This window comes from Rhyacophila brunnea, unplaced genomic scaffold (genome assembly GCF_057557595.1).
Source record: "Rhyacophila brunnea isolate RB1 unplaced genomic scaffold, BYU_Rbru_1.0 scaffold_17, whole genome shotgun sequence".
NCBI classification, from domain to species: Eukaryota; Metazoa; Arthropoda; class Insecta; order Trichoptera; family Rhyacophilidae; genus Rhyacophila; species Rhyacophila brunnea.
The window spans coordinates 35,364,201-35,383,909 of NW_028232827.1; the positions used below are offsets into that span (position 1 = coordinate 35,364,201).

General features: G+C 33.7%; 1 long non-coding RNA gene across 1 annotated transcript in view; it reads left to right on the forward strand.

Annotated features, from left to right (window-relative positions):
• Positions 1–19,709, forward strand: part of LOC147074004 (uncharacterized) — a 745,768-nt gene that overhangs the window by 89,737 nt on the left and 636,322 nt on the right. The window lies entirely within an intron of this gene.

The following is a 19,709-nucleotide window of genomic DNA, read 5'->3' on the forward strand; positions in this document are numbered from 1 at the left end:
CACGATTGATGTCCTCACCGCCGCGCCCATGAAGTAGATTTGTAAAAATATATGTGGTTCGTTTGGCATTGGCAGCAATGAGCCTACTTTGTGGTATACTTGGCCTTTGATTTTGAACGTAGAATGGAATTGTTGATTATTTGCCGCAGTATTGTGAACTATTTCTGTTGCTCCGGACGAAGTCATTTGGAAGCATGAATCGAATGTGCGAATGGACTTCAGGAACAGGTTTGAATATGGAACCGTGCCGATGAGCAAGCCGTTCAATGGTTCTGGTGGTATCTCAATTTCTGGTAGTTCCACTTTTCCTGATGCGCAACACATCCCGGCTGACTCATGTTTGAATTTGAGCGCATGACAATGGGGACATTCTTTGTCCATAGCACCAATCAGCACTTTCGGATGAGCGGAATATTTAATATCTGGCTCGTACTCGAATGCGAGACGAAGGAACGAAGCGGATGTAAATGTTCGATGTACTTGTTGGCGTTGTCGGTCATTTGCTCTGCGTATGTTAACTACGAACCGGCGCGCTTGGCTCCGTTCCAATTGTCGTTGTTGATTTCGTTCAGCTCGTGCCTCTTGTGATTGAGATGCACGCAATTGCAACATGCTTAAACGCACGTTTTTGTTATCTTGTTGGATTTGTTCGTCTGTTCTTTCTGCTCTACTATTTCGCATGTTTGTTGCTTTATTCGTTCGACGGCCCAAATGGCCCCCCTTGCATCTTGCTGGCATTGTGCACTGTAATACACGCACACAAAAATATATAAATTAAAATAAATCGTACAAAATTTTGCACGCACTGCGTTGTGATATGCCGAATGAAATGTCAAAATGACGCGACGCTTCTCTTGAATTCTTCTCGGACGTAGCGCAATCTGTCATTCAACAACATAAATAATTTCGTTCTGTTTGAAATACGAACGACGGTTAAATTTTTTCATACAAAAATAATAAAATCGCGATTTAAAAATGGGAGGGTGGGGGTAGGAGGGTGAAAATTTGGGGTTATATCTATTTTTTATGCCAAATAATAAAAAAAATACAAAAAAAAAATTATCAAAAAAATTAAAAAAATTAATTTGGATAGAGATACCCTAATCACCTAGCGGTATGAAATATACTTGTTGACCTATTCTCATACCTAACAAATATACATTAAAAAAAATCATAAAAATCGGTCGAGCCATTTCGGAGGAGTTCGACCACAAACATCGTGACACGAGATTTTTATATATATAGAGATTATCTACAAAGTTTAAGGAGTGTCCAGGATCATGGTTTGCAAATACAATAAAACTCAATTTTGACCTACGACGAGCATGTGGGCCGTTAACAGAAAATTTAAAAACGTGGTATATAAAAAGTTCTTTTTATCTTGTAATTATTTATATTTTAGTTAAATAGCAAAGCTTCTATATCACTTTGATAATAATTCTTACAATTACTAAAAAATCTCATGAAATCGTCATATATAAGAGATTAATAAATATATTGTTAAATTTAATAATAGTAGGTACGATGTGTCTATAATTTTACTGTTTTTATTCATTGCCGCATTTTAGTCCAGCGTGTAAGGCATTAGCCTTTCATCTGGGGCCCCGAGTTCGATGTTCAGTGAGGTCACAATAATTATATTTATGTGATTTTTCTTGTCATGTTATTATTTTTTCTCTTTTGTTTCTACACTACTATTTTAACTCCACTAAACTATCATTGGGTCTCATGGCCTGTTATAGTGAAAAAAAATATATTTAATTAAATAAATATGTACCTACATTAAAAAAATAATTGTAATAAAAAGTGCGCTCAATTGAAAATTGGAATAATATAATGGTTGACAGCAGTGCAAAAAGTGTAGTTTGTCGACTTTTCATTAAAAATATTAATTGTTATATTATTTTTATTTAATGTTAAATACATAATTTTTTAAATCTCATAAACATACATAATAATATAAAAACCCTAGAACAAAAATTGAACCTGGTGTGAATGATGATGTCATCTGTCTTAACCATTAGGCTACTTGTTCCTCTATCATATCATGTGAATTAATTCTAACAACTATTTTCTCCTTTTTCAATCAATTTGATGAACAAGGTATTATTATCAACTTAATATCAACAAACTCCAGATTCATCAGTTCGTCTGAGACTTACTGTCATATAGTCCGCAGTGACGATGACAACCAGGAAAAGGTATTCCATTGACACTGGCTTTGCGTGCTGTTGGATACCGAGAAGGGTAGAGAAAAGCCATGCAAAAAGGTGTCCGGTGGCCAAACAGTCCAGGATCGCCGTTTGTGGGGTTCTGATGAAGGAACCATTTTTTAAATATTCGAATCCATCAAATATCCGATTCAGATGCTGAGAGTTGTAAATATTTTATATATTTATTTTAAAGCATATATTTTTTTCTTTGTATAGGTATATAATAAGTATAATACTATGCATAAATTTAAGATTTTAAAATAAAGGAAATCGCAATATCCTTTTACCGTCTCAAATTAATGTGTGATTTTTGGGAAATTTTAAAACTATGCACAGTTGATATTAGGGATCCCGGGATTCCGAGCTATTTTCGATACCTATGAATCCCGAGATTGATAAACATAATCCCGAAACTTTCGGGATTGATTTTTTTATCAAGTTTTATGAAAAATAAAATACAAACGAAAATATAACAGAAAAATACTTACAATATTATGTATTCCATTAAACTTATGTATTTCCAAAATTGAAAGTATACAATATTAAATTATACTAGATTTATTTTTGACCGATTTTATCAATGTTATTTGTAAATATAAAATTTTTATATTAACAATGGAAAAAATGCCAATCCCGGGATTGTTAAATTGTAATCCCGAAATCCCGGGATAACAATTTTGGCGCGGGATTGGATTCCTTAATTGGTATGTATTTGTCAATAGAACATGATATCAGAAAAAAATCAATTAAATGTATTTTTCAGAAACATGATCCATTGAAGATAATGTTTATGATGATTCGAGTCGAGTAAAAACATAAATATCAGTAAAGTTCACTCATAACAAAGCTTTTTAGGAACGAGTTTAAAAAGCTCCGTCGCACATTTTATAATGATGTGAATTTCTGTAGTAAAAACTGTCATTTGGTAGGTACCTACTCAACCCGATTTAATGAGAATTTGCAGAGCTTTTAGCGTAAGACAATGTCATAAAATAATAATGCAGTTTGTGAAGATGCATTAGGTATTGTTCATACAGTGTAGCATATTTACTTAGACACTTAAATTATTTTTAAAGGATATTTAAAACGTTATAAGGAATATACATCGTAAATTATTTTATAAGATATTTTTAGAATGGGTGGGTGATTATAATATTTAAAAAAAAACCTTAGCTTTGACAATAATTCCAGGGAGTCATATTAAAATATAAATCATATTTTGGATGCATTGTTGAATAATGCCGTTGAATTTACATCATGATCTTGATGTTTTTTACGTCTCGGTATTGAACGTCACGCAGGGCCTTTATTAATGAAAAGCCCCTAGATTTCGTGATTTTATCCGTCCACCTGAAGAGATTTCTTCCTTGTCTCGTCTCCAACCTTCGACTTGACGAAATATCTTGAGTTTCTTGAGATCGTTAGACTTCTTGGGGGTTATAACATGGTATAATATGCATCTGGTTTAGCAAGTATAACTTTACAGATCAAGAGTGTATGCAGATTAAATTAGTTTTACACATCATTTCTCTACCTCGGATAGACAGTCTTCCCATTTGCCTGGTAGGTACTATAATATTATGAAAACAATGTATGAAATAATATGATTTTTATTGCCCATTGTATCCACTATCTACTTCATTTATGAATTTTACTTATGCTAAGATACCAAGTTTTACATGCATATAATATATGTGTTATATAATATTATTAGATATAAGACACGCTTCAATAAGTCAGTAAATAAGGAATACTTTTTGATTAAGTACTGATTAGACTAGATTTATTGTGTAATTAAACTAGTTATATTCCGACTATATTGAAGAGAGTGTAGTAACATGAATTGTAATTATTCACATCATAAAATCGACAGTTTATAGTGTTTTTTGTGGAACATCTGCTGTTTAGAGGGGATTCTATATTTATATTCTCTCCTTGACCCTTGTCCGCGGTCGCAAGTACAATAAAACCCCATTCAGTATCCAACATAAATATAATATTAAGCATCTAGTGAATGTGAAAAGAACTTTCATTTCAGAAGCCATACTGATATGCTATGTTAAATACCTGATTTTACAATTGTCAATTAATTGAATCTAACAAAGTATTTTAATAAGGTAAAATCATTAATTACTAATTTTGGATAATTATAGCAGTCCGATTAAACCATGGTATAACATAATTATGTCAACACTGGAAGCACTAATTGTAAACAAAGCATTTAAGACATAATGGGAGACCACTCTTAAAAATGATGCTCTGGCATACAAATGCACTCCACGTCAAATTGTTCGGCGGACAAATTTTTCATCCATAGAGCTTGTGATTTCTCGAGATTCGAGAATTCTCGAAATGAAGAAAATTCGGGGATTGGCTTATTGATTTCTCGAGTATTCTCAAGATTATCAACAAATTCCGTTCACAATAAAAATCGAGAAGGTTTGTTAACTATTATTCTGTGCAAAAAATAACTGATAAATTCGAAATTCCGTTAATAATAAAAATCAAATTTCTTTTTAGGCCTTAGGATATTGGCCTTTTCTGATTATTTTGTTAGAATTCTCGGTCATAACATATAGCTAGACATACGATCTTGACACTTGTTATCCGATATTAGATGTAGTTGCAAATCTGCTCGAATTGGAAACCATTGATTGTAATTATATTGCTTTTGGATCAATTAAGTGATCCACAGGATGTTTGTCGTCGAGATATTTATTTTCAAAGCTATATGATAGCTTTTTTGAGTAAATAGCTTAAGGAAGCCTTCATCCAGTAGTGCATTGAAACAGGCTGATGATGATAATAGTAACCGGTACTGCAAATCCATAGAAAGTAATAACAATGTTGCCCAAGTAATAATTATTTTCCTCCATATTTTGAAATTAATATTCAGCACGAAATAGCAATAAACCGAAGAACGCGCTGTCGTGGTGTTAACACTGTTAACCGCGAAAACGTAATATTGTCTGTAAGGTGGAGTTATATGACTTGACGAGTTGCATGACTTATGTTATGAGCTATTTGACTGATGGGTTTTAATCATATAAGTTTCCATTTACTTTGTGAACGCTTTAATGTTTATTTATCATATATTATTATATTATTGCTAAACCATAGACTTTCATGTAGTTTTGCTAAATTGCTCGACTATTTTAATACCCGGACATTGAAGCTATTTCTAGATGCATTCTATTTAAGGTACCTAGTTACTGATAAGGAAGTTTCTGTGGCGAGCATCAAGTGACTATAGGGTTATAAGAAGTTTTTTTTATCTTATTTTATTGTATTAAACTGCTTTATACACAACAATAATTATTTTACTGTATTCGTTGTCAGAGTGTATTTCGGTAATCATATGGCAGAAGGGACCATCTGCATTTTTTTTCTGTTTTTAAGTTTTGTTCTACAAAAGCTTTGAAATGCATTAATCTTCAATGTGGCAAAAGGACACATCTGCAAGTGCACTACAAATACTAAAAATGCCAAAAGAGCCATCTGAAAATGTAAAAAAATAACGTACTAGATGCCAGTTGGCACTTCTGACATAGAAAGTTCTGAGGATTTTTACAGATGGCACGTAATACATCACATGCGGACCATCAAAATAAATTAATATACACCTTATGAACAATATTAAGTTATTAAGTATAGCTTGGAATTGAAAATAGCGTGTCCTCTTGTGGACTTCTGCAGCTACTATGGCCGCATATGGGAACCACTGGTATAGATATATTCTACAACCTAAGAAATATCGTTTTAAATACACAATCTCACAATAATGGAAAAGTTTTATGTTTTCACTACCAATTTGAACAAGACAAAATCAGACATCTGACAAAATTGCAATAACATTTTCATGGCAAAAGGGGCCATTTGCATTATATTGTCAAATATCTTGGTTACATCGAATATGATTATCTTTTTCTTTAAACAAAACAAATAACACCCCAACAGGTTAAACAATACTAGAATTTTGTGTATATCACTCAATTATTTTGTTTACTAGAGTAAATTGAAATCTTATTTTTGCTCTCCTGAACCCGAACACGAGGCACGAAAACGTTTTCCTTATGGTTTTTGGTCAAAGTTAAAATACAAAATATACATATAACCTTAAAGTGCATTATAATAATTAATAACTTGGTTTTTATATCTTTAATCTGATATTAATTAATAAATTTAAAAAAAAGAACAACAAAAATTATGTTCGTTTTTTCCACGCCACTTCCTTCATTTATTTAATTGCTAGCTAAATTTAGATAATAAATCGGCATTTGCAGCTTACATGCTTTGGGCACATCGTGTATTTAGTCGTGTACAACGTTATTATGCAATAAACCCTATTTTTTCCTTTCTAAGGTCGAATTAGAACATGTTATTTTATTATATGTATATGGAATCTAATCATGTCTGTTTTCTTTTCTTTCAGGTATGCACATGAATCCATCACCCCAGTGTAATGCTAACTGAAATACTTTCACCATGTCACGCTACATCAATAGAGCATAGTTCGCACTACTTCCCTCAGTCCATCGCCAACTCTCGGCCTCCCGCCATGCCATTACTTCAAGGTAATTTCGTTGACTTGTTTGCGATTTTTAAAAATTTACTATGGGTATTATAACACTTACCTCTTCTCACTATTTAATAAATAAAATATTAATATTATATTTTTGAGAGATAGTACCTACTTTAGTGAGATTATATTGTAATTACATATAGATATTGATAGACAGTTTATTTGATAAAATAGCAGACTAATCAAAGTCGCACAAAGCGGGGGTGTGGGGGTGCATAACACCCGGGTGGCAAACTTCGTGAGGCGGCGAAACACACAAAAAATCATTTCAATGTCATAAAAAAAATCTATTAATTTCAATGTTCATAATATACAGTTTCCAAGTATAATATTACGTACGACTAGAGAATCCAATTTCGAACCAAAATCTTGATCCCGGGATGTCGGGATTACAATTTGACGATCCCGGGATTGGCATTTTTTCAATAGATAATATTAAATCTTTATATATACAAATAACGTTGATAAAATCGGTCAAAAATAAATCTAGTATAATTTATACTATGTATGACATTTATTGTTAATATTGTGTACGTTCAATTTTGGAAATATTTCATAAATCTTATTAGTCAGCCAAATATAAAACTGTAAACGTATGAGATCATGATGGAATCACTTTGTTAAAAATGCGATGCATTGTTTTTTCCAATCATTCTCATTTTTATCAATTTATGCGAAAAAATAAAATGAATTGGCAACACAAGGGTAATAACTCAAACTTCATTCAAACTCAGTTTTCTTATGTAGTTATATGTTATTAAAGGTATTTTTTCTGTTATATTTTTGTTTTTTGTATTTTGTTTTCCATAAAATTGATAAAAAAAATCAATCCCGAAAGTTTCGGGATTATGTTTACCAATCCCGGGATTCATAGGTATCGAAAATAGTTCGGGATCCCGGGGTTGGAATCCCTACGCACGACCGTGTAAGTCTTACTAAATACCGAAAAATCTAATATGAACGCAAATTTTATTTTAAAATAAGTAGGCACATAATATCTCTCTCTCTCTCTCTCTCTCTTTAGTGTTATAAAATATCCAAAATGAATGCAGCTGTATACAAACAATCCGAAAAGCATTCTCTCAGGGTTTAATTAACATCTTTTCTAAAATACCGAGCCTAAATATAGAAAAGTGAAGCTATTTTATTTTATTATAATGAGGGTTTTCCGTATCCTTGTGGCAACGTGTGTAACGAACACAAACTGATGGACGTAAGGGCGGCCAAAAGCAATTTCAGCGAGATCTTACAGTCTGATGAAAGTCGCGTTGCATTTGCTAACTTCTGAAGCAACACACACAAATTTTTCACAATGTCATAATGTAAGGGATGTAAACACTACTAGCAGCGGCGAATTGTGGAAGTAGGTTGTTAAGATCCGACATAAATAGTGCACACTAAACTTTCTCAGTCATGAGTATTTGTTTTCATTGACATAAGACTACAATAATTTACAGATGGTGTTGGCTAGTTTTTAAATATCAATTAAACCCTGCCTAAACCAAGCCACAATAGTTTTGGTATATTTTGCACGATATGACAAAATTGTGCAGACTTTTTCATTAATACTTATTTGTTTTCGTTGGATTAAGATTTCATATTACACATATTACATAAACCTGCCACTGGTAATGCCAATTGGGAGGGCGATTACTATGTTCAACGAAATTGCTTCGGGTGTTGATATATTCCACCTACGTGAGGATGAGTATAGGTGGACGTTGTTTTATAAATTCTTAAAATAGGGTCTGCTTAACTCATCCGGTGTACTTCCTTGTACCTACCTAATTAATATTTTTGCATGTACATATTTCTACTGTTTAATAACATACTATGTATCCCTTTTTCATGTAACACTTACTGTTTTAAGTATACTTCTTTGTTTCTATATGTCATGTTGTGAACGTCTTAAACTTATAATTTGTAATGTCCACAATATGTTAAAAATAAATTGAATATTTTTTCACTATTATCGATTATGGCATGGACTACGGACAGTTTAATTGTATTTTAAAAACTTACAAACTCTATCTATATAGTTCAATGAAAACATATACTTTGACTGACAAAGTTTAGTGTGCACTATTTATGTCGGATCTTAACCGCCTACCTCCATCCTTCGCCACTGCCAATCAGCATAACAAGGGTGACACACTTCAATATTAACGTTTTGTTGTCAAAACAAATCAGATTGGCGGAAGCGATTGTCAGCATTTCCTCAATCATAACCTAGATCAACAGTGTCTATTATGATTTATTCAATAGCGACAATGACTCTTGTACTATATTGATACTGTATAGTATAGAATTATATTTATATTTCTATATACAATAAATAAATAGTAAGTTTATTTATATTGTTTAAAATAAAACAAATTAAGGTTTCCGATTATAATGATACAGTTTTATGGGATTTCCAATTTGGCAATCATTTTGGGTCCCATTTTTCACTGTGAAGCCGTTAGAGAAAAGCAAATTGGGTTCGCTTTGAACCGTTCAAACCCTATTCGTTCATCATTTAAGAACCCTCTCTGGGGTACCATAAACGAAGCCTTAAAGCTTGGACGAAGGCTATATTGACCTTATCATTACACCCTTGTGGTACACGGTTACATGGACCACTGCAAAGTGATGAGATTTTTGCGGTGTCTTTGTTGAAATTTAGTTAATAATTCTGTAATAAGAAAAGGCAACTAAGGTTCGTATAAGTATGGTTTTAAAACATTATTTAATAAACTATGTCTTTATTTTATTCAACGAAGAATTCATAAGATTTGAGTGTAACATTCAATATATTGTACATACATAATTTAAAAACATCTCATGCATACATTATTATATCCACTATCATTTATTTTTGAAGTTATACTTCTTTAGGCGCGTTTGGAAAATCAGATCAGAGTGTATTTTTGACGTGTGACATGTACCACATAATTAATTTTTTCACACAAAAATAAACGCACTGTAGTATAATGAAGTATAACTTCTAACGCGCGTACATAAGTACACACACCAATTTTTTTTTTAATACGACACCCGATGGTTTTTTCTAGTGGGTATATATATGCATGAGATGTTTTTAAATTCTTCTTCTTGGTCTTACACTCATGGCTAAGGATCGTGCTTCCGCTCTCAATGCAAAATGAATGGTGCCCCCAGTCAGCTCTTTCACTTGGTCGCTCTAGCGCGCAGACGCTCTTACTCTGCTTCGCCTTCTCTGTTTTCAAATTATGAATGTTCAAAATATTATATTACAGATTATGAAAATAATATATAATAAGATACAAAATTTATTTGAGATTGTAACGTTCTATATATTGAATATACATTATATAGAATGTTTCATTCTCAAATCTTGTGTCTTAGTCGTTGAATAAAAAAATATAGTTTATTAATTTATTAGCAAGTCTAACTACGTTATAAAAATTAAGTAATTAAGGAATTAATTTTTATCTGCTTTAATTTAATATACTTTAACAGATAGCCAACATTATAACGCAATTTGAAAAGCATTTCGTATTGTAACAACTACTAATTAATATCGTTGTAATTTAATAAGATGTCCGTAGCTTAATAATTTGAGTAAAGTATACTGGCGCGAATCCAGTAGATACAGATCCAAGTCCCGCCGGGGTTCGTATTTTTTTTTTCAAAAATGACTTTTTCCAGTGTGTATATAAGACAAAAGTGATAAGGAACTGTTTTTCGGACCCTGCGATTATCTGTATTTCTGGCACCCAACTCGAGCAAGTCAGCAGCTACGTCTATCTCGGACAGTAGGTGTCCATAGACGGAAGCATGCACGATGAAATTGCTCGAAGAACAAAGCTGGGATGTAGTGCTTTCGGACGTCTAAATATTATCTTCAAGAGTGACCTACCATTATGTCTTAAGCGTGGGGTGTTCAACCAACGTTTGCTACCCGTGCTCAGGTATGGCTGCGAGACGTGGACCCTCAACACGAGAGATGTCCAAAGGCTAAGAATCACACAGCGAGGCATGGCGAGGTGCATGTTGGGCATCACGCGAAAGGACCGTAAGAGGAACGAATGGGTTAGGAAGCAGACAAGAGTACGCGATGTAATAGACGTTGCCAAACAGCTGAAATGGAGATGGGCGGGGCACATTGCTCACCGAAAGGACGGCCGCTGGACAAATGCCGTCATCCAGTGGTACCCAAGGGGTACGAAACGGCCTCAGGGTCGCCCTAAAAGCCGCTGGATTGACGAACTGGTAAAGTTCGGCGGAAATACGTGGCAGCGAACGACACAGGACCGAGAGAGTTGGAGAAAGCTTGGGGAGGCCTTCATCCAGCAGTGGATTGACCCCGGCTGATGATGATGATGATGATATGCATGAGATGTTTTCAAATTATGTAATATTAAAGATTGTAATATTATTTCGCTTTCGATTCAATATGCCGAGTAGAAAAAAAAATCATGAACTGAGTGATATAATAAACATAGGAAAATCGCTATTTTCGGTATTTTTTATAGATTTTAATATTATCAAATGTTTATTATCAGTGATAAATAAGTTGGTATTAAATAAAACTAAATAAAATATTTACTAGAGTATATTTTTATAACTTTTTTTGCACTTTTAGTATTTTAATCTTCTTTCAAGATTTTAAGTATAACGTAAAACTGTATAATATAATTAAGTATCTACCTTAATTTGATTATGTCTGTATTCAAAATATGAATAAATATTACGGTTAGGTATGTATTCATGATCGATTCTTTCAATATTTAACGAAAATAATTGTTTTCCTTATGAATTATAAAATAATGGTATAGCACAGGGGTCGGAAAACTTTTGGACCAAAGGAGCCAAATATTAGTGGCACAACGGTTAAAAAAAAATCTAGAGCCATACGTATATTTTTATAAATATGATTTATTTAAATGAAAAAATAAAGTGTTTATTTGTTGAAATTATAAATATATTTTTTACAGAATATGAATTACATACAATTTTCACGCATTCCTTAAAACTAATGTGAACAATGACCTACCTTCCGTGCATTTTGGAGAGTTTCTGTATGCTTGGTATGTTACCTGTAGTTTTTAATTTAAGGCGCGACTCTAAATTCTCATCGGTTACTTGGCTTCTATAAATGCTATTTATATTATTCTTGTTTGAAAATAAATGTTCACATACATACTATGTAGACTCGAATATGAGTTAGGAAAGCTATTCCATGTATTAAAAATCGTAGTATCTGACTTATGACGATCTTTTAGAGCGCTCCACTTGTGCTGTGAAATTAAATTGCATTTTTATCTCTCCAAATCCTCAATTTTGGTGGCAAGACCTACAAATTTGGAGCTCCATAACTCTTTGCTTGTTAAATCCACCAATAAAATTGTATTTCAAAAGTGCTCGTGTCAATAGCAAATGGAGAAAAATTTTATTTGTCGACTTTTACAATGGGCGGATTTAAAACAACAACAATAATACCTTTTTGCATCAACCATTACGGAGAAAAAATTAGTCTCGCAATAATTTCATTATAAATAATATAATAAGTGTACAAATCCATTATAAAAAATAAGAATTGTGAATTTTGCAAAAGTTTTTGTAAAAATTGTGAATTGGGAATTTGGCAGAGAGCCGCATGTGGCTCTCGAGCCACGGTTTGCCGACCCCTGGTATAGCACATTCGTGACAATATGTTGAAATGGGGTCGTCTGATGACTAAGCCGACAAGTATCGCAAATCCAAAGTATGGAACACCCCCTTTCATGTATGCCCACTAAAATGAAATTTGAATGAGATCCTACAAATTAAGGAAAATGGTGTCACCTTGACCAATTTCTGGAGCAACACCCTGTAACCAGTGAATGCCAGAAACGAAAAGAAATAAGTACATTTTGTAGTCATGAAACAAACTCTTTTATAGCACGCTTGAGACTAAATATAGTCACAGTAAAAGTGTTTGTATAAATTTCAGTTACTCGCTTTTATTTGAAGCAATTCGTAAATTATTTTATTTTTTCATAAAGTCATAAAACACGCCATGTGGGACATAATATATAATATTTAAATCCAAATTATTTAAAAGTAAACGAAATAAAAATGTCATATTATTCTGTCGCTAATTGTTCCACTGAGTTAAATAAAAAAATACGCCTGACGACTCATTTGGGAATCACTGGTACGAAAAAAACCTGCCACCCTCTTAAGAGAAGAACTCTACATAAATGAGTGCTACACTTAGAAAAAAATAAGAAAATTTAATTACCCAATTGATTTTTGAAAATTTCACACTACATTAAAATTTTAATAATTATTAGATGGATAAAACGTTTGTTAAAAATAATATTTTTTTATTGTAGATTTTGTGCAAAAATATATTTTTTAGCACTCAAATGTGTGAATTTATCTTATAAGAGTGTTCTAGCGTTTTAACGATAGCCGGCTTAGTGTTTTAATTATCTTTTTTATTGCAGTTTTCATGTTTTGTGCGCTGTTTTATTTTCGTTTTTATGTCGCCTCTTTAACATTTTTACCATAACGTATACTTTTAAAATAAGATGTTTTTGTTAAGTGCGTTACGATGGTATAAGGTTTTGCAAAAGTATTATGTACTTACTTACTTGTTCAGAAAATGGAAAGATAACCCATAAGAAGTACAAGTGACACTAGAGATGTCGCGATAAAAGCAGTCAACCAGTGGTACTGGGCACATTCTGTCAAGCTCTTTGAGTTTGGACTTGTCACCCGTGGCGGAGAACTACATGATGCAAACCACATCATCAGGGATACCCGAGAATGTGCTCCGAAAAGGAAGAGATGCTCAAGTACAACCAGCTGTTGGGTCCAACTATAATACTTAAAAATACGACGTCTTATTACGGACGTGGAAGTCTTCACATAGTTTAGTATGTCAGTATTATATTAACTTTGTTTTTACATATTACAATATGTAAATTAATTAGAGTCATTTATTTTTATTAATTCTCCGTGCTTCTCTTTCCCATGGGCACTTTTTCTTGAATAATTAAGTCTCAGTAAACTCAGCCAAAGCATAGTCTTGGGCATCTGCTCTTGAGACATTCCTAGGTATAATCCCCAGTTTCTTTTAGTATTCGTTCAGTATGGTGACATTAAAGTTAAAAAAAAAAAACAAAACGTATACTTATTTTTAAAGAATAAAGTTTTATAACCAAAGTGTTTAATCACAGAGAGAGATAGAGAGAGAGAGAGAGAGAGAGAGAGAGAGAGAGAGAGAGAGAGAGAGAGAGAGAGAGTGTGTATCAAAGTGTTATACACGTAGGAGCAATTTATTCAAATCTACACTATTACTAGACTTGTAAAATGAGTCACGTAAGTGTGAATATAAAATGAGTCGCTTAGAATCATAACTCACATATTCCAAAAATCAAGTTTTGAGATAATTGCTAAAAACCAACAGAGCACTATTTTTTGTAATTAGAAGAACAGTATTGAACTCCCTAGAATATTAATGAGTGAGAGAGTCGAATAACTTTTTTTTTTTTTTTTAAATATATATACCTAATACTCCTAACGTTGCAGACATACAGCATACTATGAGAAATAGAGCTCCCCGATTGGTTAGGAAGGCGTTGGTGACAAAACTCTATTCTTTGAAATATACGACATTTACACCAACAATGAACTTTGTCAACGATTTTCACATGGTTTAAATTGACTTTTAATACTCAACTATTTTTCGGTATATAGATTAATTCATTTAGAATCACTTGGCATATTTAACTAAAAACGACAAAATTGCAATATGTGAGTTATGATTCTAAGCGACTCAAATATAAGTATTCGCGTCAATTTATTAATTCCACGATACTCTTCATTTGACGAGTCAATTCCTCATCTCTTGGTCCACAACCGCATCTTTTTGACTCGCTTATAATATCTTTAAATCCGCTACAAAGGCGCCTGAATAGTAGATGCATATCTTCAAAAGTGACTTCTCACCAATCTTCTCACTGAGTCTTAAGCGTAAAGTATTCAATCGATTTGTGCGAGAAATCCCAAAATTATGAGTAGCGCAACATGGCACAGAAACAGTGACATCCCTAGACAAAATGCTGCCCCTAAGCATTGCCAAAATGCCGCCACATTTTTTTTATACAGTACTTTTTATCATCCTTTCATGACTCCAATATCTAAGAAATGTGTTGTATGGATACATTACTAACACGATATATACCACTAAATCTAATTTAAATGCCATCTCTGGTTCAATAGACAATATTGCGACTCTACTTTTTCAGATAGGTACATTTAAAAATACACTTGACAACTTCCAAAACTCGCCAGTGACTGACAAATATATTTGGATACATTTTAAATTAGATATGCACGTGCCATTGCTGTTCACTAAGGTCTTGACGTCCAATGACAATGAAAGTAAACTAGACATCGCGAAACCGACAAAAAATAAAGTCCTGTTAAAACTTTTATAGTAGGTACCTAATTATACCTTTTGTTTTCAATCAGTGAGCTAAACTTTTTAATGGAAAGATATTTATTTCCTTTATTACTAAGTTTATTTAGCTATTTAGGTATTCTTAATGATTCTCCTCGATTTGCCACCCCCAAGCGACGCTCAATCTGCCTACCCCCACGGGACGTCACTGCACAGAAAGGTACCTGCTGGGCATAACGTGTTAATGAATAAGGAAGCAGACAAGAGTATGCGATGTGATAGAGGTCGCTAAGCAGATAAAATGGCAATGAGCTGATATTTTGCTCGACAGGTGAACAACCGTTGGACAAATGCACGTCGTACAGTGGTACCCAAGGGGCACTAAACGTCCGCAGGAATGCCCTAATAGCCGCCGGATAGACGAGAGAAAATTCGGTCTATGTACGTGGCAGCAAAGAATTAGGGTCTGGGAAAAGTTTAGGGAGCAAAGGGAGGCCTTTATCCAGTAGTGGACCGACCAACGCTGATGATGATGGTGATATCTTCAAATCGTTAATGATGAATGGTGGTTGAATGGATATCGTAGCTGTTCAAGTATGGGATTCTAACATACGTCATTCGGTTGCCGGACGAAGCTTCTCATCAATATACTACCAAGTGCCAACTATGATAATATCGGATGTGTTTTAAATGATATTGTTTATTCTGCTGCCAGTCGTGATCAGTTGATCACACACATATTTTTAAAAATATTATTGTATTAATTCCACGCATTGAGATTCCCAATGAGAAATTCACAACCAATTTGCTTTCGAGCACGTGTACACGTGTCCACTTACACTTATCGCTCGTAACGAGCATTATTGTACCAAAGCTGCAAATGGAGTACCTATTGACAGTTATAATTGGCGGTGTGGCACTCAGACCACAGGCGGACTTGAGCGAACCACGTAAATAATATTATGTATCTCGCACGTGCAATAATATTATTTGAACGCTTCTAAACCTGTGAAATAACTTGGAACAATATTCTACGGATATTATACTATTTATATAAACAATGCGTGTTATATTCGTGAACGATGGTGGTAAAATTATTTATTATTGACCATCAAGGCGAAATGCAACGCTCCAGTAATTCTACTACATACGTATACCGATAGAATATAAAGCATAATATATTATACCTCATAGGATTTACTAACAATTTACATTTTAGATTATTTTAATTAATCAACCCTCCGATCTAAAATGTATTATAAATAAATATATTTTTTAAATTTGAGATAAGTACTATCATTTCCGTCCATTTTGGTAAGTGAAAAACCAACTGTCACTTTTATTTTTAGTATCTGGTTTATCGTCTGCGTTTTAGGATTTGGAGGTAGATAATTAAGGCACCGGAATTGTGATCAGAAACGGCGAGTTTATTTAACGTTAATATTATAATCGTTACATTTTTTTTATAATTTAATTTTGCGGAGGACGAAATCGGCGTGTTGGCGATTTAGCTGTTTGTAGCGTTCTGAGCGCTATCTTGTGATTTTTTCCAACGAAAGCCGTCGTCGAAAAAAAAAGCGACGTTGCAAATCTTCAACGGTTATATTATAATCTACTCTACGGCATTGCCGGCTCGGCTCTGTTATTATTATTCAATTATTTTCGCAATCAGCCATTATTATTTGTTGGCTTCGATACCGATTCGGGCCTCTCAAGATACACAAAGACATCCCTAAATGGGGACCATACGGGGGTGTCACAGTACGTATGTAATTGAGTTGCCTAGAGACATAACTCGCATTTTGCAATTTTGTCATCTTTGAGTTAAATTTACCAAGTGATTCTAAAGGCATTAATCTACATAAAGAAAAATAGTTGGCTATCAAAAGTCACTTTAAACCAGTGTTCCCCAACGTTGGCGTACGCCAATTTTTCCAATTTGAATGTTTTGGGGTGCAATGTGCAAATCATTAATATTTGGTACATTTTTTTTGTTAAAAAACGCATTTTTGAAAATATTTTTTTGTTATTGCAACCCCGACTTTCCGAGAAAATTACTGTTACCATTGCCATCATAATATTTAGTTGAATGCGGTGCTTTAGCGGTGTAAATGATTTGTTACTGAAAAAAAAAGAAATCGTTTTGATATCACAAACTGTGGAGATTTATGATTAAAATTTACTAAATAATTAGTACCTCAAATAAAAGCTCTTTGCAGCTCACATCAAGCAAAAGGATAGCACTAATTTTATTCCGAGTTGTAGGTAAATCTAATAATATAATATACATAGGTTAAATTATAAATAGTATTGAATATGTGCATTTTTTATTTGAAGCGATTCATTTTTTGAGGATTTGTTAGTTAACTATGAAATTTTGATAGGGGCGGGGGGGCATGGAAATTTTTGGAAGCGTTGATAATAATAAGATTGAGAAAGACTGTTTAAACCATGTGAAAATCGCTGATAAAGTTGACTGTTAGTTGGTGCCATAACTCACATTTTTCAATTAATAACGTATTTTTATGTAATACGTATAACAGTATTTTTATCATTAAAATGTTATTTGAATGTGACTTTTTAATAGTTCATAGTTATTTTACATTAAATTAATTTATATGACATATTTTTATACGAAAAAGAAAAATGCCTATTACTTACTCGAAATCTTGTTCAGAGTCTATCAAAGCTCACAGCATTAGGTAGAGACTAAAAATTCTTCACAACTCCCAATATTTAATGTTTTCAAATCATTTCAAACAATTGACTTAATCTCTATATACGAGTATATAAAAATCTCGTGTCACGATGTTTGTGGTCGAACTCCTCCGAAATGGCTCGACCGATTTTTATGCATTTTTTTTATGTATATATGTTAGATATGAGAATAGGTCAACAAGTATATTTCATACCGCTAGGTGATTAGGGTATCTCTATCCATAAAAATTTTCTTTTATTTTTTTGACAATTTTTTTTTGTATTTTTTTTTATTATTTGGCATAAAAAATACCTATAACCTCAAATTTTCACCCTACTACCCCCACCCTCCCATATTTTAATCGCGATTTTATTATTTTTGTATGAACAAATTTAACCTTCGTTCGTATTTCAAACAGAACAAAATTATTTATGTTGTTGAATGACAGATGGCGCTACGTCCTAGAAGAATTCATGAGAAGCGTCGTGTCATTTTGACATTTCATTCGGCATATCACAACGCAGTGCGTGCAAAATTTTGTACGATTTATTTTAATTTATCTATTTTTATGTGCGTGTATTACAGTGCACAATGCCAGCAAGACGCAAGGCGGGCCATTTGGGCCGTCGAACGAATAAAGCAACAAACATGCGAAATAGTAGAGGAGAAAGAACAGACGAACAAATCCAACAAGATAACAAAAACGTGCGTGTAAGCATGTCACAATTGCGTGCATCTCAATCACAAGAGGCACGACCTGAACGAAATCAACAACGACAATTGGAACGGAGCCAAGCGCGCCGGTTCGTAGTTAAGGTGACGCATCAGTGAAACGCCAAATAATTTTCAACTGTACGCGCGACGAAATTTTGTACTCGCTTCGCATTCATTGAGAGAACGTCGAGTCAGACACACGTCACTTTGCTGCATGATGGCGACGGGCCAATTAATTCTAAAATCGTGTAAAGATGACTAAAAACGTTATCCATTTACTTTAAAAAGAAAACATGTCAATGAATATATTATTATTGTTACTAATAGAATAATAAACAGAACATAAAATGGACGTATGTTGGATTTATATGAGAAATAATATTTCGTTTGACAGGCGTCTTTTGCACCCGCGACCCGCAATCCGCACATCGCCTAGCAACGATCTTTTTAGACCGTGCCTCAACTAATGCATGGCCTTAACACACGCAGAGCAAATGACCGACAACGCCAACAAGTACATCGAACATTTACATCCGCTTCGTTCCTTCGTCTGGCATTCGAGTACGAGCCAGATATTGAATATTCTGCTCATCCGAAAGTGCTGATTGGTGCTATGGACAAAGAATGTCCCCATTTTCATGCGCTGAAATTCAAACATGAGTCAGCCGGGATGTGTTGCGCATCAGGAAAAGTGCAACTACCAGAAATTGAGATACCACCAGAACCATTGAACGGCTTGCTCATCGGCACGGTTCCAGATTCAAACCTGTTCCTGAAGTCTATTCGCACATTCAATTCATGCTTCCAAATGACTTCGTCCGGAGTAACAGAAATAGTTCACAATACTGCGGCAAATGGTCAACAATTCCATTCTACGTTCAAAATCAAAGGCCAAGTATACCACAAATTAGGCTCATTGCTGCCAATGCCAAACGAACCACATACAATTTTACAAATCTACTTCAAGGGCGCGGCGGTGAGGACATCAATCATGTGGATGCACGTTGCGGCTACAATAGCCTCAATTCGCCTAATGCCAGGCGCATCGTCGGCGAACTGGACGCCCTGTTGAATGAGCACAATGAA